Below are 17,181 nucleotides of genomic sequence, written 5' to 3'. Positions count from 1 at the left end.
GCCTTTCAAAAACCAGACCCCCCCAAAAAAGTATCCCATTTTATCCTCACAACAACTATGGTAGGCAGGTCGTATCATTATCCTCATTTTACAGTTGCAGAAACTAAAACAGACAAAGAATAAATGCTTTATTCTGAATAGAGTGTCAAGTAAGCATATGACGAATGAATGAAACTTAGGTCTTCCTGAGTCCAATTCTTATACTCTATGCATATGTGACAACCACATCAATTCCTTGACTTTGCAAGTCACAAAATGAGAGGAGCAAAGAAAAGTTGTAAGGGAAAGCAGAGTAAATGAATAAATGCATTCAAAGATCTCAGCAAAACTTGGAGGGAAGGTTTATGATAAAAGTAGCATGTGAATTAGTAACATTAAAATGGAAAGGATGGAAAAATGCCTTGATATCATGGAATCAGAGGGGAAAAGGGGAGGGGGGATGGAGAAAGGGAAGGGGAGTGGGGGAAATAAGGGGAAATAACAAAAGGAAGGGAAGGGAAAAGGTAAAAAGGGAAAGGGCAAAGAAAGGGGAGGGTGTGATATAGGAGGGCAAACACACTGAAGGGGGTGGTATTCAAAAAAATACTGGGGAATATGGATAAAAGGGGGGAAAGGGGGAAAAATACAAACAGAGGGAAGATAGCACAGAGGGCAAAAAAAATTTAATAATCATAACCTTGAATGTGAATGGGATGGACTGTCCCTTAAAACATAAGCAAATAGCAGAGTGGGTTAAAAACCAGAATCCTACAATATGCTGCTAACAAGAAACTCATTTGAAGCAGAGAGATACATATAGAGTAAAGGTAAAAGGTTGGAGCAAAATATATTTTGCTTCAGCTGAAGTAAAAAAAGCAGGGGTGGCAATCCTTATCTCAGACAAAGCATCAGCAAAAATAGATAGCATTAAAAGAGATAAGGAAGGAAACTTTATCCTGCTAAAAGGTACCACAGAAAATAAAATCATTTCAATATTGAATATACATGCACCCAGGGGTCAGCACCCAAATTCTTAGAGGAGAAGCTGAAAGAACTACAGGGAGACGTAGAGAGCAAAACTCTACTAGTGGGAGACCTCAAGCTAACACTATCTGATTTAGATAAATCGAATCATAAAATAAACATGAAAGAATTTAAGGATGCAAATACATTGCTACAAAAATTAGATATCGTAGACTTATGGAGGAAACTGAATGGGGATAGAAAGGAATATACCATTTGCTCTGCAGTACATGGAACTGATACAAAAATTGACCATGTACTAGGACATAAAAACCTAATGATCAACTGCAGAAAGGCAGAGATAGTGAATACATCTTTCTCAGATCACAATGCAATAAAAGTCATATGCAATAATGGGCCAAGGAGATATAGACCCAGAGCAAATTGGAAACTAAATAACCTCATTTTAAAAAACGAGTGGACCAAAAAACAAATTATAGAAAGAATTAACCATTTTATCCTAGATAATGATAATAATGAAACAACATACCAAAACCTATGGGATTCATTCAAAGCAACTCTCAGGGGATATATTGTAGCTTTAATGCTTATATAAATAAATTGGAGAAAGAGGAAATCAATGAACTAAACATGCAGCTAAAAAAATTAGAGAAAGAACAAATCAAAAATCCCCAGTCAAATACCAAATTAGATATTCTAAAAATTAAAGGAGAAATTAATAAAATCGAAAGCAAATAAAACTATTGAATTAATAAATGAAACCAAAAGTAGGTATTATGAAAAAACTAATAAAATTGATAAACCTCTGGTCTATTTGATTAAAAGAAAGAAAGAAGAAAACCAAATTGCTAGTATTATAAATGAAAAAGGTGAACTCACCACCAATGATGAGGAAATTAAAGTAATAATTTGAAATTATTTTGCACAACTTTATGCCAATAAATTTGATAATCTAAGTGAAATGGATGAATATTTACAAAAATATAAGTTGCCCAGGTTAAATGAAGAAGAGATTAAATACCTAAACAACCCTATTTCAGAAAAAGAAATTCAACAAGCCATTATTGAACTCCCTAAAAAATCTCCAGGGCCTGATGGATTCACAAGTGAATTCTACCAAACATTTAAGGAACAATTGGTTCCATTCCTATATAACCTCTTTGGAAAAATAGGCAAAGATGGAACTGTGCCTCTCTCTTTCTATGAAATCAATATGGTGCTGTTACCTAAACCAGGAAGAGTTAAAACAGAGAAAGAAAATTATAGACCTATTCCCCTGATGAATATAGATGCAAAAATCCTAAATAAAATCTTAGCAAAAGGATTATAGCAAGTCATCACTAGGATAATACATTATGATCAAGTAGGATTTATTCCCAGAATGCAGGGATGGTTCAATATTAGGAAAACTGTTAGTATACTCAATTATATCAACAACAAACCTATCAGAAATCATATGATCATATCAATAGATGCTGAAAAAAGCTTTTGACAAAATACAGCATCCATTCCTTCTAAAAACACTAGAGAGTGTAGGAATAAATGGACTGTTCCTTAAAATTATTAGCAGTATCCATCTGAAACCATGAACAAGCATTATATTCAATGGGGAGAGGCTAGAGTTATTCCCAATAAGATCAGGGGTGAAACAAGGGTGCCCATTATCACCACTACTATTCAATATTGTATTAGAAATGTTAGCATCAGCAATTAGAGAAGAAAAAGTAATTGAAGGAATTAGAATTGGGAAGGAAGAGACAACACTCTCACTCTTCACAGATGACATGATGGTCTACCTAGAGAATCCCAAGAAATCATCTCAAAAACTACTGGAAACAACTAGCAATTTTAACAAAGTTGTAGGTTATAAAATAAACCCTCATAAATCCTAAACTTTTCTATATATGTCTAGCAAGAAACAGCAGGAAGAGCTAGAAAGAGACAGTGTAAAATATATGGGAGTCTATTTGCCAAGACAGACTTAGAATCTTTTTGAAAACAGTTATAAAACACTTCTCACACAAATTAAATCAGATTTAAATAACTGGACAAATATCAACTGCTCATGGATAGGGAGAGCTAATATAATAAAAATGACAATTCTACCAAAATTAAACTATCTATTTAGTGCCCTACCAATCAAAGTTCCAAAAATTACTTTAATGAGTTAGAAAAAATTGTAAGTAAATTCATATGGAGAAATCAAAAGTCAAGAATTGCCAGGAGCTTAATGAAAAAAAATGCAAACGAAGGTGGTTTAGCACTACCCGATCTAAAATTATATTATGAAGCATCTGTCATCAAAACTGTTTGCTATTGGCTAAGAAATAGAGTGGTGGACCAGTGGAATAGACTAGGTGTAAAAGCAGGAGAGGATTATAGTAATCTGCTGTTTGATAAACTCAAAGAGTAGGGCCATTGGGATAAAAACTCCCTCTTTGATAAAAACTGCTGGGATAATTGGAAGTCAGTATGGAAGAAACTAAGATTAGAACAACACCTCAGACCCTTTACCAAGATAAGATCCAAATGTTTACAGGACATAGACATAAAAAACAATAATATAAACAAATTAGAAGATCAAGGACTAGTCTACCTGTCAGATCTATGGAAAGGGGAACAGTTTATGACTAAGGAAGAGTTGGAGAACATCACTAAAAACCAATTAGATGATTTCAATTACATTAATTTAAAAAGCTTTTGTACAGATAAAACCAATGTAATCAAGATCAAAAGAAAAGTAGTAAATTGGGAAACAATCTTTACAACTAATGATTCTGACAAAGGACTCATTTCCAAAATATACAGAGAACTGAGTCATATTTTTAAAACAAAAAGCCATTCCCCAATTGACAAATGTTCAAAGGATATCCAAAGGCAATTTACAGATGAGGAGATCAACGTAATCTATAGCCATTTGAACAAATGCTCTAAATTATTAATTATTAGAGAAAAGCAAATTAAAGCTTCTCTGAGGTACCACCTCACACCTCTCAGATTGACCAGTATGACCAGGAAGGATAATGATCATTTTTGGAAGGGATGTGGGAAATCTGGGACACTATTACACTGTTGGTGGAGCTGTGAACTCATCCAACCCTTCTGGAGAGCTATTTGGAACTATGCCCAAAGGGCAACAAAAATGTGCATACCCTTTGACCCAGCAATACCACTACTGGGTCTATACCCTGAAGAGATGAGGAAAAGGGTAAAAACATTACTTGTACAAAAATATTTATAGCAGCCCTGTTTGTGGTGGCAAAGAATTGGAAAGCCAGTAAATGTTCTTCAATTGGGGAATGGCTTAGCAAACTGTGGTATATGTATGTCATGGAACACTATTGTTCTATTAGAAACCACGAGGGATGGAAATTCAGGGAAACCTGGAGGGATTTGCATGAACTGATGCTGAGTGAGATGAGTAGAACCAGAAAAACACTGTACACCCTAACAGCAACATGGGAGTGATGTTCAACCTGGCAGGACTTGCTCATTCCATCAGTGCAACAATTGGGAACAATTTTGGGCTGTCTGCAAAGGAGAGTACCATCTGTATCCAGATAAGGAGCTGTGGAGTTTGAACAAAGTACAAGGACTATTCCCTTTAATTTGGAAAAAAAACAGATATCTTATTCTCTGATCTTGTTACCTCTGAGAATTCTGTTCTCTTTAAGGATATGATTTCTCTCTCATCACACCCAATTTGGATCAGGGTACAACATAGAAACAAAGTAAAGACTGAGTGCCATCTGTGGGGTCGGGGTGGGGGGTGGGAAGCAAGATTGGGGGAAAATTGTAAAACTCAAATAATATCTTTAATAAAAATTAAAAAAATTAAAAAATGGAAAGGATTTTAATTTGTTAAAGATGAAGAAAATGCCTTTTTGGCTTGAGGGGTATGAGAACAAAGATAGGAGAGGGAGAGAGAAGAAGATGGGATTGTAGACTCATTTGACTGGAATGCAGATTATGGTAGAGAATTATAAATTTAAAGTTGAGAGGGACCTGAGAAGGTATGTTGTCTAAGTACTTCATTTTATAGATGAGGCAATTGACATCCTTATAGTCCAAGGAAACACAAGTCAGCCTGGTATAGTTCCACTGACTCTGAAGCCAGGGATTTTCCCATTGTACTGTCATACCTCTCCATTATGACATAGCATTTAAAATTGAAATAGGACTTAAAGGAAAGATAGCTTGGTTTATCAAATAAAATAACTTTCCTTGTATCTCACGGTGTCTTGTACATAAGAAAGTACATAACAAATCCTTGTTGGCTGATGGATTGAGAATACTAGAACTGAAATCAGGAAGATCAAGCTTCAAATTCTTTCTCTAAAACTTGTTATCAGTGACCATGAGAAAGTAATTCCACTTCTCTAACCTCAGTTTCTCCACCTCTAAAATAGGGAACTTGAAATCCATAGAGTTTAATTCACAGGACTATTCTGAGATCTAAATGACTCCTTAGAACAAAGGGGGTACATTTTAATAAAAAGTTTATCAATTGATTGATAAGTAATATGAAAACATTAAATATCATCTGTGTCAGATTCTATGCTCTCTGAAGATGGAAATTAAAGTATGGAATAATCCCTATTCTCTAGGAGCTTAATATCTACAAAAATAAATTATAATTATTGATTAAAAATATTACTTCACTGTATATGAAGAAAATTGAGACCAAGAGAGTTGTGACTTGCCAGAGTTCACCTACTTCATAAATTCAATACTCTGCTCATAACGCTATCCCATCTCTCAGAATTGTGATGAGAATCTTTTACTCATCAATACAAACATGGTACTAGACATTATGCAAAATACTTTGATTCTTCAAAGAATTTTGTTTATCTCAGATGTGTAGAAGTAAAGATATAAATTACTTTTTAAATTAGTATTTTATTTGTTTTCCAATTATATACAATAGTAGTTTCTACTCATCATTTTCTGTAAGCTTTTGAATATTACAAACTTTCCTCCATCCTCCCTTCCCTTCCTCATCCCCCCACAGATGGCAGTCTGTTAATCTTTACATTGTTCTATGCTGTATATTGATCAAGATGGAATGTGTTGTAAAGGAAATCCTTGAGCATAAAATAAAATATTAGAAGTAGCAAAATTAAATACTACATAAGACACTTTTTTATTTTAAAAAATTGATGGTAATAGATTTTGGTCTTTGTTTAAATTCCATAGGACTCTGTTTTTCCTACAACTCTCCTTTGCTCCTCTCATTTTGTGACTTTCAAAGTCAAGGAATTGATGTGTTTGGCACATATGGATAGAGCATAAGAATTGGACTCCAGAAGACTTAAGTTTGATACTGATACCATGGTATTCTCCATCACAAGTGCTCTAAAATTGTCCCTGATTTTTTCATTGATGGAATGAGCAAGTCCAATAAAATTGATCATCACCTGCATGTTGCCATTAGATTGTACAATGTTCTGCTTCTGCTCATCTCATTCATCATCAATTCATGCAGGTCTTTCCAGGCTTCTCTACATTCCCATCCCTCTTGGAATCTAATAGAACAATAGAGTTCCATAACCTACAAATACCACAATTTGTTCAGCCATTCCCTAAATGATGGACATTCATTGATTTACAATTCTTTTCTACCACAAAGAGGGCTGCTATAAATATTTTTGTACAAGTGATGATTTTACAATTTTACATGATCTCATCAGGGTATAAACCAAGTAGTAGTATTGCTGGATCAAAGGGCATGAACATTTTTATTGCACTATAGACATAATTCCAGATCACTCTCCAGAAAAAATTTGATGAACTCACAGCTCCACCCACAATGTATTAGTGTCTCCGATTTCCCACAACATTTCTAACAATGAACATTGATCTTTCTGGTCACATTGGCCAATCTGAAAGATATGAGATGGTACCTCGGAGTTACTATAATTTCCATTTCTCTAATAAATAATGATTTAGAGCAATTTTTCATATGACTATGGATCACCTTGATTTCCTCATCTGTAAATTTCTTTTGCATATCCTTTGACCATTTGTCAATTGGGGAATGGCTTATTTTTTTTTTATAAACTTGACTCAGTCCTTTATATGTTATAGAAATGAGTCCTTTGTCACAAATAATAGTTGTAAAAATTGTTTCCAAATTTACTATATTTCTTTTGTTCCTGATTATAGTGGTTTTGTTCATACAATTTTTTAAATTAATGTAATCAAAATTATCTAATTTGTTTATAATCATTCTCTTCCCCTTTCTTCATCACAAACTGTTTCTCTTTCAATAGATCTGACAAGATCTGATATCCTACTTTGCATATCATATTGTCTTTTATGTCCAAATCCTGTACCCATTTTGGTCTTATCTTTGTATAGAATGTGAGATATTAGTCTAATCTAAATTTCTGCCATACTAAGTTCCAATTTTCCCAACAATTTATATCAAAGAGAGAGTTCTTATCCCAGAATCTGGACTCTTTGGTTTTATCAAACAGCAGATTACTCTTTCTCTTGCACCTTATCTAATCCACTGATCCACCAATCAATTTCTAAGACAATATCAGACAGTTTGATGACTGATGCTTTAGAGTATAATTTTAGATCTGGTAAGGCTAAGCCACCTTCTTCTGCACCTTTTTACATTAAATCCCTGTATAGTCATGTCATTTTGTTTCTCCATATGAATTTAGTTAAAATTTCTTGTAGATATTTAAAGTAATTTTTTGGAAGTTTGATTGGTAAGATACTAAATAAGTAGATTAATTTAGGTAGAATTTTCATTTTTATTTCATTAGCTTGGGCTATCCATGAGTGGCTGATATTTGCTGTTATTTAAATCTAATTTTTTGTGTGAAGAAGTTTCTTAATCTACCTTGACAGGTAGACTCCCAAGTATTTCATACTGTCTGACATTACTTTAAATGAAATTTCTCCTTCTAGCTCTTGCTATTGTATATTGTTATCAACATATAGAAATACTGATAATTTAAGAGGGTTTATTTTATATCCTGTGACTTTGCTAAAGTTACTAATTGTTTCTGGGAGTTTTTTAGATGATTTTTTAGGAGTCTCTGGGTATGTCATCATGTCTTCTGCAAAGAATGAAAGTTTTGTTTCTTCTGTCACAATTCTAATTCCTTAAATTTCTTTTTCTTCTTTTACTGCTGAGTTAACATTTCAAATGCAATATTAAATATTAGTGATGATAATGGGCATCCTTGTTTCAGCCCTGATATTATTTGGAATGCTTCTAGCTTATTCCCATTGCATATAATAATTGTTGACGGTTTCCCAAAGATACTGCTAATCATTCTAAGAACCAATCCATGTATTCCTATGTTCTTTAGCATTTTTAGAAGGAATGGGTACTGTATTTTGTGAAAGACTTTTTCAGTATCTATTGAGATAAATATATGATTTCTGTTATGTTTGTTATTGATATAGTCAATTATACTAACAGCTTCCCTCATATTGAACGAACACTGCATTCTTGGGATAAATCTTGCTTGGTCATAGTGAGTTATACTGGTGATAACTTCCTGTAATTGTTGTGCTAAGATTTTATTTAAGACTTTTGCATTCATAAGGTAAATTGGTCTATAATTTTCGTTCTCTGTTTTGACACTTCCTGGTTTAGGTATCAGCAGCTTAATGGTGTCATAGAAGGAGTTAGGCTGAGTTCAGTGTTCACCTATTTCTTCCAGAAAGTTTATATGGAATTGGAACCAATTGTTACTTAAATGTTTGATAGAATTCACATATGAATCCATCTGGAACTGAAAATTTTTTTAGGGATTTCATTGATAATGTGTTGAATTTCTTTTTCTGAGATAAGCTACTTAGGTATTTAATTTCCTCTTCATTTAATCTGGGCAACTTATATTTTATAAATTTTTATCCTCATCCTTTTTCACTTAGATTATCAAATTTATTGGCATAGAGTGTACTTAAATTAATGCTTTAATATCCTCCTTTTGGTGATGAGTTCACTTTTTTCATTTATGATACTAGTAACTTGAATTTCTTCTTTCTTTTTTTAAGTCAAATTAACCAATGGTTTATCAATTTTATTGGTTTTTTCATAAAACCAACTCTTTGTTTAATTTATTAGTTTCTAATTAGCTTTCAATTTTATTGCTTTCTCCTCTAATTTTTTAGAATTCCTAATTTGGTATTTAATTGGAAGGGTTTAAATTTGTTCTCCCTCTATTTTTAGTTGCATGCTTAGTTCACTGATTTCCTCTTTCTCTATTTTATTCAAGTAAGCAGTTAAAGATATAAAATATCCCCTAATCACTGTACTAGCTCTATCCCATAAATTAAGTATGTTGTATAGTTATTGACATTATCTAGGATGAAATCATTAATTCTCTCTATAATTTGTTTTTTTATCGATTCATTCTTTAAAATGAGGTCATTTAGTTTCCAATTAGTTTTAGGTTTATCCCTCCTTGGCCCATTGCTGCATGTGATTTTTATTGCATTATGATCTGAGAAGAAGTATTCATTGTTTCTGCCTTTATGCATTTGATTATAAGGTTTTTATGCCCTAGTACATGGTCAATTTTTAGTGTAGGTGTCATGTACTGCAGAAAAATAGATATTCCTTTCTATCTTCATCCAGTTTCCTCCAAAGGTCTATCATGTCTAGGTTTTCTAATATACTATTTACCTTCTTAACTTCCTTCTTGTTCATTTTCTAGCTTGATTTTTCTTAATTTGAGAGAGGAGGTCGAGATGTCCCACTAGTAGAATTTAGCTGTATATGTCTTCCTATAACTCATTAAGCTTCTCCTCTAAGAATATGGAAGCTTTACCACTTGGTGTATATCTTCATAAAAGGTACCACAGACAATGAATTGTCTGTGGTACCTTTTATGAAGATAGAGTTTCCTTCCTTATCTCTTTTAATAAGATCTATTTTAGCAGCCACTTTATCTGAGATAAGGATTGCTGCTCCAACCTTTTTCACTTCAACTGAAGCAAAATATATTCTGCTTCCACCTTTTACCTTTACTCTGTATGTATCTCTCTGTTTCAAATGAGTTTCTTGTAAGCAGCATATTACAGGATTCTGGTTTAAATCCATTTTTCTATTTGCTTACATTTTATGGGATGGTTCATCCTATTAACAAACAAAGTTATAGTTACTAACTCTTTATTGCCCTCCATATTATATTCCCTTTGTATTTTTCTCTTTTTTTAACTTTTTCCATATTCCCTAGTATTTTACTTCTGGAAACTACCTCCTTTAGTGTGTTTGTCTCTTATATCCATCCCCCTCCCTGTGTCCAGTTTTTCTATTTTAAAGGTTAATAAGTTTATGAACTTAATTCAGTGTGTGTATGGTAATATTTCTTTGAGCCAAGTCTTATGGGAGAAAGTTTCAGGCAGTTCTCACCTGTACCTTTCATCCCCTCTATTGCAATAGGACTTTTATACATCTTCATGAAATGATATTTACTCCACCCATTTTCCTCCATCCCCCATCTCTTTACTTTCCACTCCCTTTTGGGGGGGGGGATTTTTTTTTACTAAAGATTTTATTTATTTTGAATTTTACAATTTTTCCCATAATCTTACTTCCCTCCCCCCACCCCCCACAGAATACAATTTGTCAGTTTTTAAATGGCTTCCATGTTGTACATTGATCCATATTGAGTGGGATGAGAGAGAAATACCATCCTTAAGGAAGAAACATAAAGTATAAGAGATAACAAGATCAGATAATATCAGTATTTTCCTGAAATTAAAGGAAATAGTCCTTGGACTTTGTGCAAACTCCACAGTTCTTTATCTGGATACAGATGATATTCTCCACGATAAACATCCCCAAATTATCTCTGATAGTTGCACTGATGAAATGAGAGAGTCTGTCAAGGTTGATCATCACCCCCATGGTGCTGTTAGGCTGTACAGTGTTTTTCTTGTTCTGCTCATCTCACTCAGCATCAGTTAATGAAAATCCCTCCAGGCTTCCCTGAATATCCATCCCTCCTGGTTTCTAATAGAACGATAGTGTTCCATGACATAGATATACCACAGTTTGCATAGCCATTCCCCAAATGAACAACATTTACGTGATTTCCAATTCTTTGCCACCACAAACAGGGCTGCTAAGAATATTTTTGTACAAGTGATGTTTTAATCCTTTTTCTTCATCTCTTCAGGGTATAGACCCAGTAGTGGTATTGCTGGATCATAGGGTGTGCACATTTTTGTTACTCTTTGGGCATAGTTCCAAATTTCTCTCCAGAAAGGCTAGATGAGTTGACATCTCCACCAACAATGTAAGAGAGTCCCAGATTTCCTGCATCCCTTCCAATGTTTATCATTTTTATTTCTGGTCATATTTGTCAGTCTGAGAAGTGTGAGGTGATACCTCAGAGAAGCTTTAATTTGCATATCCCTAATAAGCAATGATTTAGAACAATATTGATAGGACTATGGAATGCTTTGATCTCCTCATCTGTAAATTGCCTTTGCATATCCTTTGACCATTTGTCAATTGGGGAATGGCTTTTCAAAAAATATGACTCAGTTCTCTGTATAATTTAGAAATGACTCATTTGTCAGAAATATTAGTTGCAAAGATTGTTTCCGAGTTTAATCAATTTATTTTGATTTTGATTACAGTGGTTTTATCTGTACAAAAGCTTTTTAATTTAATGTATTCAAAATCATCTATTTTATTTTTGGTGGTGTTGTCCATCTCTTTCTTAGTCATAAACTGCTTCCCTTTCCATATATCTGATAGGTAAACTAGTCTTTGATATTCTAATTTGCTTATCTTATTGTTTTTATGTCTAAATCCTGCATCCATTTGGATCTTATCTTGGTATAGGGTGTGATGTGTTGGTCTAATCTAAGTTTCTTCCATACTAACTTCCAATTTTGTTAGAAGTTTTTAGCAAAGAGAGAGTTTTTATACCTGGAATCTTTGCATTTATCAAACAGCAGATTACTATAATGGTTTTGTGCTATTGCATCTTGTCTATTCCACTGGTCCATCACTATATTTCTTAGCCAATACGAGACAGTTCTGATGAATTATGATTTATCATATAATTTTAGACTGTGTAGGACTGAGCCCTCTTCTTTGGCACTTTTTTTCATTTAATTGCTGGAAATTCTTGACTTTTTATTTCTCCATATGAATTTACAACTTTTTCTAACTCATTAAGGTAATTTTTTAGAATTTTGATTGTTAGGTCACTAAACAGGAATAGTCATTTTTATTATATTAGCTCTAACTATCCATGAGCAGTTAATGTTTCCCCAGTTATTTAAATCATTTAATTTGCATGAGAAGTGTTTTATAATTGTTTTCATAAAGTGTCTGAGACTGCCTTGGTAAATAGACTCCCAGGTATTTTATATTGTCTTATGTTACTATGAAAGTGATCTCCCTTTCTAGCTCTTCCTGCGGTATTTTGCTAGTCATATATAGAAAACTTGACAATTTATGAGGGTTTATTTTATACCCTGCAACTTTGCTAAAATTGCTGAATATTTCCAGTAGTTTTTTGGATGATTTCTTAGGATTCTCTAGGTATACCACCTTATTAGATGCAAAGAGTGAGAGTTTTGTTTCTTCCTTTCCAATTCTAATTCCTTCAATTACTTTTTCTTCTCTAATTGCTGAAGCTAACATTTCTAATATGATATTGAATAGTGGTGGTGATAATGGGGATCCTTGATTCACCCTGATCTTATTGGCAATGCCTCTAGCATCTCCCCATTTAATATAATGCTTGTTGATGGATTCAGATAGATACTGCTAATTATTTTAAGAAACAGTCCATTTATTCCTACACTCTCTAGTGTTTTTAGAAGGAATGGATGCTGTATTTTGTCAAAAGCTTTTTCAGCAACTATTTATATTATCATATAATTTCTGATAGGATTGTTGTTGATATACTTGAATACACTAACAGTTTTCCTACTACTGAACCAACCCTGTATTCCTGGGAGGAATCTGACTTGGTCAAAATCTATTATCCCCAGTTATACATTGTTGAAATTGTTTTGCTAAGATTTTATTTAAGATTTTTCATCTATATTCATCAGTGAGATAGGTCTATAATTTTCTTTCTCTGTTTCAACTCTTCCTGGTTTAGGCATGAGCACCATATTGGTTTCACAGAAAGAGTTTAGCAGAATTCTGTCTTCCCCTATTTTTCCAAAATGTTTATATAGAATTGGAACAATTGTTCCTTAAATGTTTGGTAGAATTCACTTGTGAATCCATTAAGCCCTGGAGATATTTTCTTAGGGATTTCAATGATGGCTTCCTGAATTTCTTTTTCTGAGATAGGGTTGTTTAGGTATTTAATCTCCTCTTCATTTAACCTGGAAAATTTATAGTTTTGTAAATACTCATCCATTTCCCGTAGATTGTGAAATTTATTGGCATAGAGTTGGGCAAAATAATTTCGAATTATTACTTTAATTTCCTTCTCATCGGTGGTGAGTTCACGCTTAAATTTTATGATGCTAGTAATTTGATATTCTTTTTTTTAAATCAAATTACCAGAGGTTTATGAATTTTATAGTTTTTTTTCATAAAATGAATTTTTGGTTTTATTTATTGATTCAACTTTATTTTGCTTTTGCTTTTACTAATTTCTCAATTAATTTTTAGAACTTCTAATTTGGTATTTAATTGCGGATATTTAATTTCTTCTTTTGGCAATTTTTAGTTGCATATTTAGTTCATTGATTTTCTCTTTGTCTAATTTATTCATGTAAGCATGTAAAGATATAATATTTCCCCTGACAGCTGCTTTGAATGAATCCTGTAGGTGTTGGTATGTTGTTTCATCATTGCATAGGATAAACTGATTAATTCTTTCTATAATTTGTTTTTTGATCCACTCATTCTTTAAAATGAGATTATTCAGTTTCCAATTGGTTCTAGGTCTACATCTCCCTGGCCCAATGTTGCATATGACTTTTACTTCATTGTGATCAGAGAAAGATGTATTCACTATTTATGCCTGTCTGCAGTTTACCATGAGGTTTTTATGCCCTAGTATGTGGTCAATTTTTGTATAAGTGCCCCATACTGGAATGAAAAAGGTATATTCCTTTCTATTCCCATTCAGTTTCCTCCATGATCTATTATACCTAGGTTTTCTAACAAACTATTTATCGCTTTAACTTCTTTCTTGTTTATTTTATGATTCAATTTATCAAGATCTGAGAGTGGGAGGTAGAGGTTTCCAACTATGAGTGTTTTGCTCTCTATGTCTTCCTGTAGTTCTTTCAGCTTCTCCTCTAAGAATTTGGATATTATCTAATTGTGTGTGTGTGTGTGTGTGTGTGTGTGTGTGTGTGTGTGTGTGTGTGTATATATATATATGAAGTATTGAAGTCACTTTATTGTCTATGGTACCTTTTAGGAGGGCATAGTTTCTTTCCTTATCTCTTTTAATGTTATCCATTTTTGCAGTTGCTTTGACTGAAATAAGGATTGCTACACCTGTTTTCTTTTTTCACTTCAGCTGAAGCAAAAGAGTTTGGTCCAACCTTTAACCTTTACTCTTTCTGGTTGTTTATGCACTCTGCTATTTGCTTACATTCTAAGGGAGAGTTCATCCTATTCACATTCAAAGTTATAATTACTAATTCTTAATTGCCCTCCATGTTGTCTTAACTCTATTTCTATTTTTCCCTTTCCCCCATCTGTATTCCCCAGTATTTTGTTCCTGAATACCACCGCTTCAGTGTGTTTGCCCTCCTATATTCACCCCTCTGCCATTTCTTCCCCCTTTGCCTTTTCCCTTAACTTCCTTTTGTTATTTCCCATTTTTTCTCCCTCTCTCTTTCTCCATTCCCCCTTCCCCTTTTAATACTTGAGAGGTTAGATGTTTTCAACCTAACTGAGTTTGCGTGTAAATTTACTTTGAGCCAAGTCTGATGAAGAGAAGATTTAGGTGTTTCTCATCTCCTCCCTTCTTCCCCTCTATTAACATAGGTATTTTGTATCTCTTAGTGTAATGAGATTTACCCCATTCAATCCCCTCCCTCCTCCCATCTCCTTCCTGTTCCTCTTTTTAAGGACAAAATGTTTTTAAATCATTCCATATGAGTTACATAAAGTTCTGAGTGTCCAGCACTTCTAGCTAAGTATATTCTATCTAATAGACTTGCAGTTCTTGAGAGTCATTAGCATCTTTCTCCCAAGTAGGGTTATAGCCAGTTTCATCCCATTGGATAACAGTCTCATGGATAAGTCATGAGTTTCCATCACTTATGGCTAGGTATATTCTCTCTTAGCATTACAATTCTCAAGAATTATGAGAATCTTTTTCCCATGTTGGGATATAGCCAGATTAAAATTATTGGATAGCAGATTTTTTTCTCTTTACTTCCCCTTTTTTATCTTTTCATGTGTCTCTTGAACCTTCTATTTGATGTACAACTTTTCTATTAACTCTGGGCTTTTCATCGGGAATTTTTGGAATTCTTCCATTTCATTAAATGTCCATCTTTTCTCCTGAAAAAGAAGGCTCAGCTTTGTGGGCTAGTGGATTCTTTGTTGCATTCCAAGCTCCCTTGATTTTCAAAATATCTCATTCCAGGCCCTTTGATCCCTCAGTGTTGATGCAGCCAGGTCCTGCATAATTCTTACTGTGGCTCCATGGAATGTAAATTGTTTCTTTCTGGCTGGTTGCATGATTTTCTCTTTTATCTTATAGTTCTGGAATTTGGCCACAACATTCCTTGGTGTTTTCATTTTAGGATTTCTTTCAGGAGCAGATCAATGTATTCTTCCAATAACTACTTTGCCCTCTGGTTCCATGATATCAGGGCAATTTTCCATCACTTTATCCTGTAATATTAAGTCCAGACTTTTTTTCATTTCAATGTTTCCAGGAAGTCCAATAATTCTCAGGTTGCCCCTCCTCAATCTATTTTTATGATCAGTGGTTTCGCTGTTGAGGTATTTTATATTTTCTTGTATTTTTTGATTTTGTTTAACAGGCTCTTGCTGTCTCATGAAGTCATTAGTTTCTGTAAACTCTATTCTTTTTTTTTTAGAGAGGGAGAGTTTATTTGCCTTTTGCAACTCCTTTTCCAGTTGGTCAATTCGAATTTTGAAAGAGCTTTCCATTTGATCAATTGAGGTTTTGAAAGAAATATTTTCTTTTTGCATTTGCCCATTTGAGGATCTGAGAGAACTATTCTCATTTTGTGTTTGTCCAATTGTATTTTCCAATGATTTATTTTCTTGTTGCAAGGTATTAATTAAATCTTCCAAATTTTTCCATTGATTTTTTAATTCCTTCCTTATTTCATCAAGGAAGACTTTCTGTGCTGGAGACCAGATCATATTCTCCTTAGAGGTTCTGGGTCTCTCTAAGTTATGGTCTTTTCCTTCTAAGAATTTTTCTATGAATCCACCTTTCTGCCGACCTTTCTTCATTTTTCTAAAACCTTGATTTGTGGAGGGGCTGATTCACAGAGGTTTGGTGTTGAGAACCCTAGGGGTTTTACTCACTGAGTGTAATATCACCAGTTGGCCCATTGGGGGTGTACTCTCACTGAGTACAATTTCTCCCCTGGCCAGTAGGGGGTACTACTTGCTTTCTCTGGAGTGTCTGTGACTTTCATTGAGGCCTTGTCCCTTACCCTAGAGGGAGTGCTTGAAGCTGTTTAATCCTTTTGTATTCAATCAATGGTGGGCTCTACATTGGGGTGAGGTCAACCCTCTCCCTGTTGTCATCTGGGCTGCTTCTTCTACTCATATACCTGTGCCTGGGGCAGAAGGTCTGTAATTGTGTTTTGTGTGGGAAGAGGCTTCAGCTGAAATAGAGGCATGGGCTCAGAGTTCCTCAGACTGGAGGAGCCCAGGAATGGTGTCCACAGCTCTCCCACCCCCCACCCATTCCTGTCAGCAAGTTCCAGAGGGTCAGCACCAACACCAATGACTCTATTCCCTAGTTGAACCAATCCCATGTGGTCTGCCAGGCTCTAGCCTTGCTGATCAAGCAAGTCTGGCTCTCAGGCCCTCAGGCTCCTGGGCTCCAACCTCACCACTAATCAGACTGATCTGTCCTCCCCACCCAGGCTTACCCAGGACTGCAGAAGACAAGTGCTGAGGAAGATGTTCTTTCTTCTGGCTTTTCTTTCTGGGTTTTGTGGATTGGATTTTTGTTAAGAGGTTTGTTTCATGTCATAGATGGGGAAAGATAAGGAAACATTAGAACTGTGCCTGTCTTCTCTCTG

This window comes from Macrotis lagotis, chromosome 5 (genome assembly GCF_037893015.1).
Source record: "Macrotis lagotis isolate mMagLag1 chromosome 5, bilby.v1.9.chrom.fasta, whole genome shotgun sequence".
Taxonomy (NCBI): Eukaryota; Metazoa; Chordata; class Mammalia; order Peramelemorphia; family Peramelidae; genus Macrotis; species Macrotis lagotis.
Note: the sequence above shows the minus strand (reverse complement) of the source record.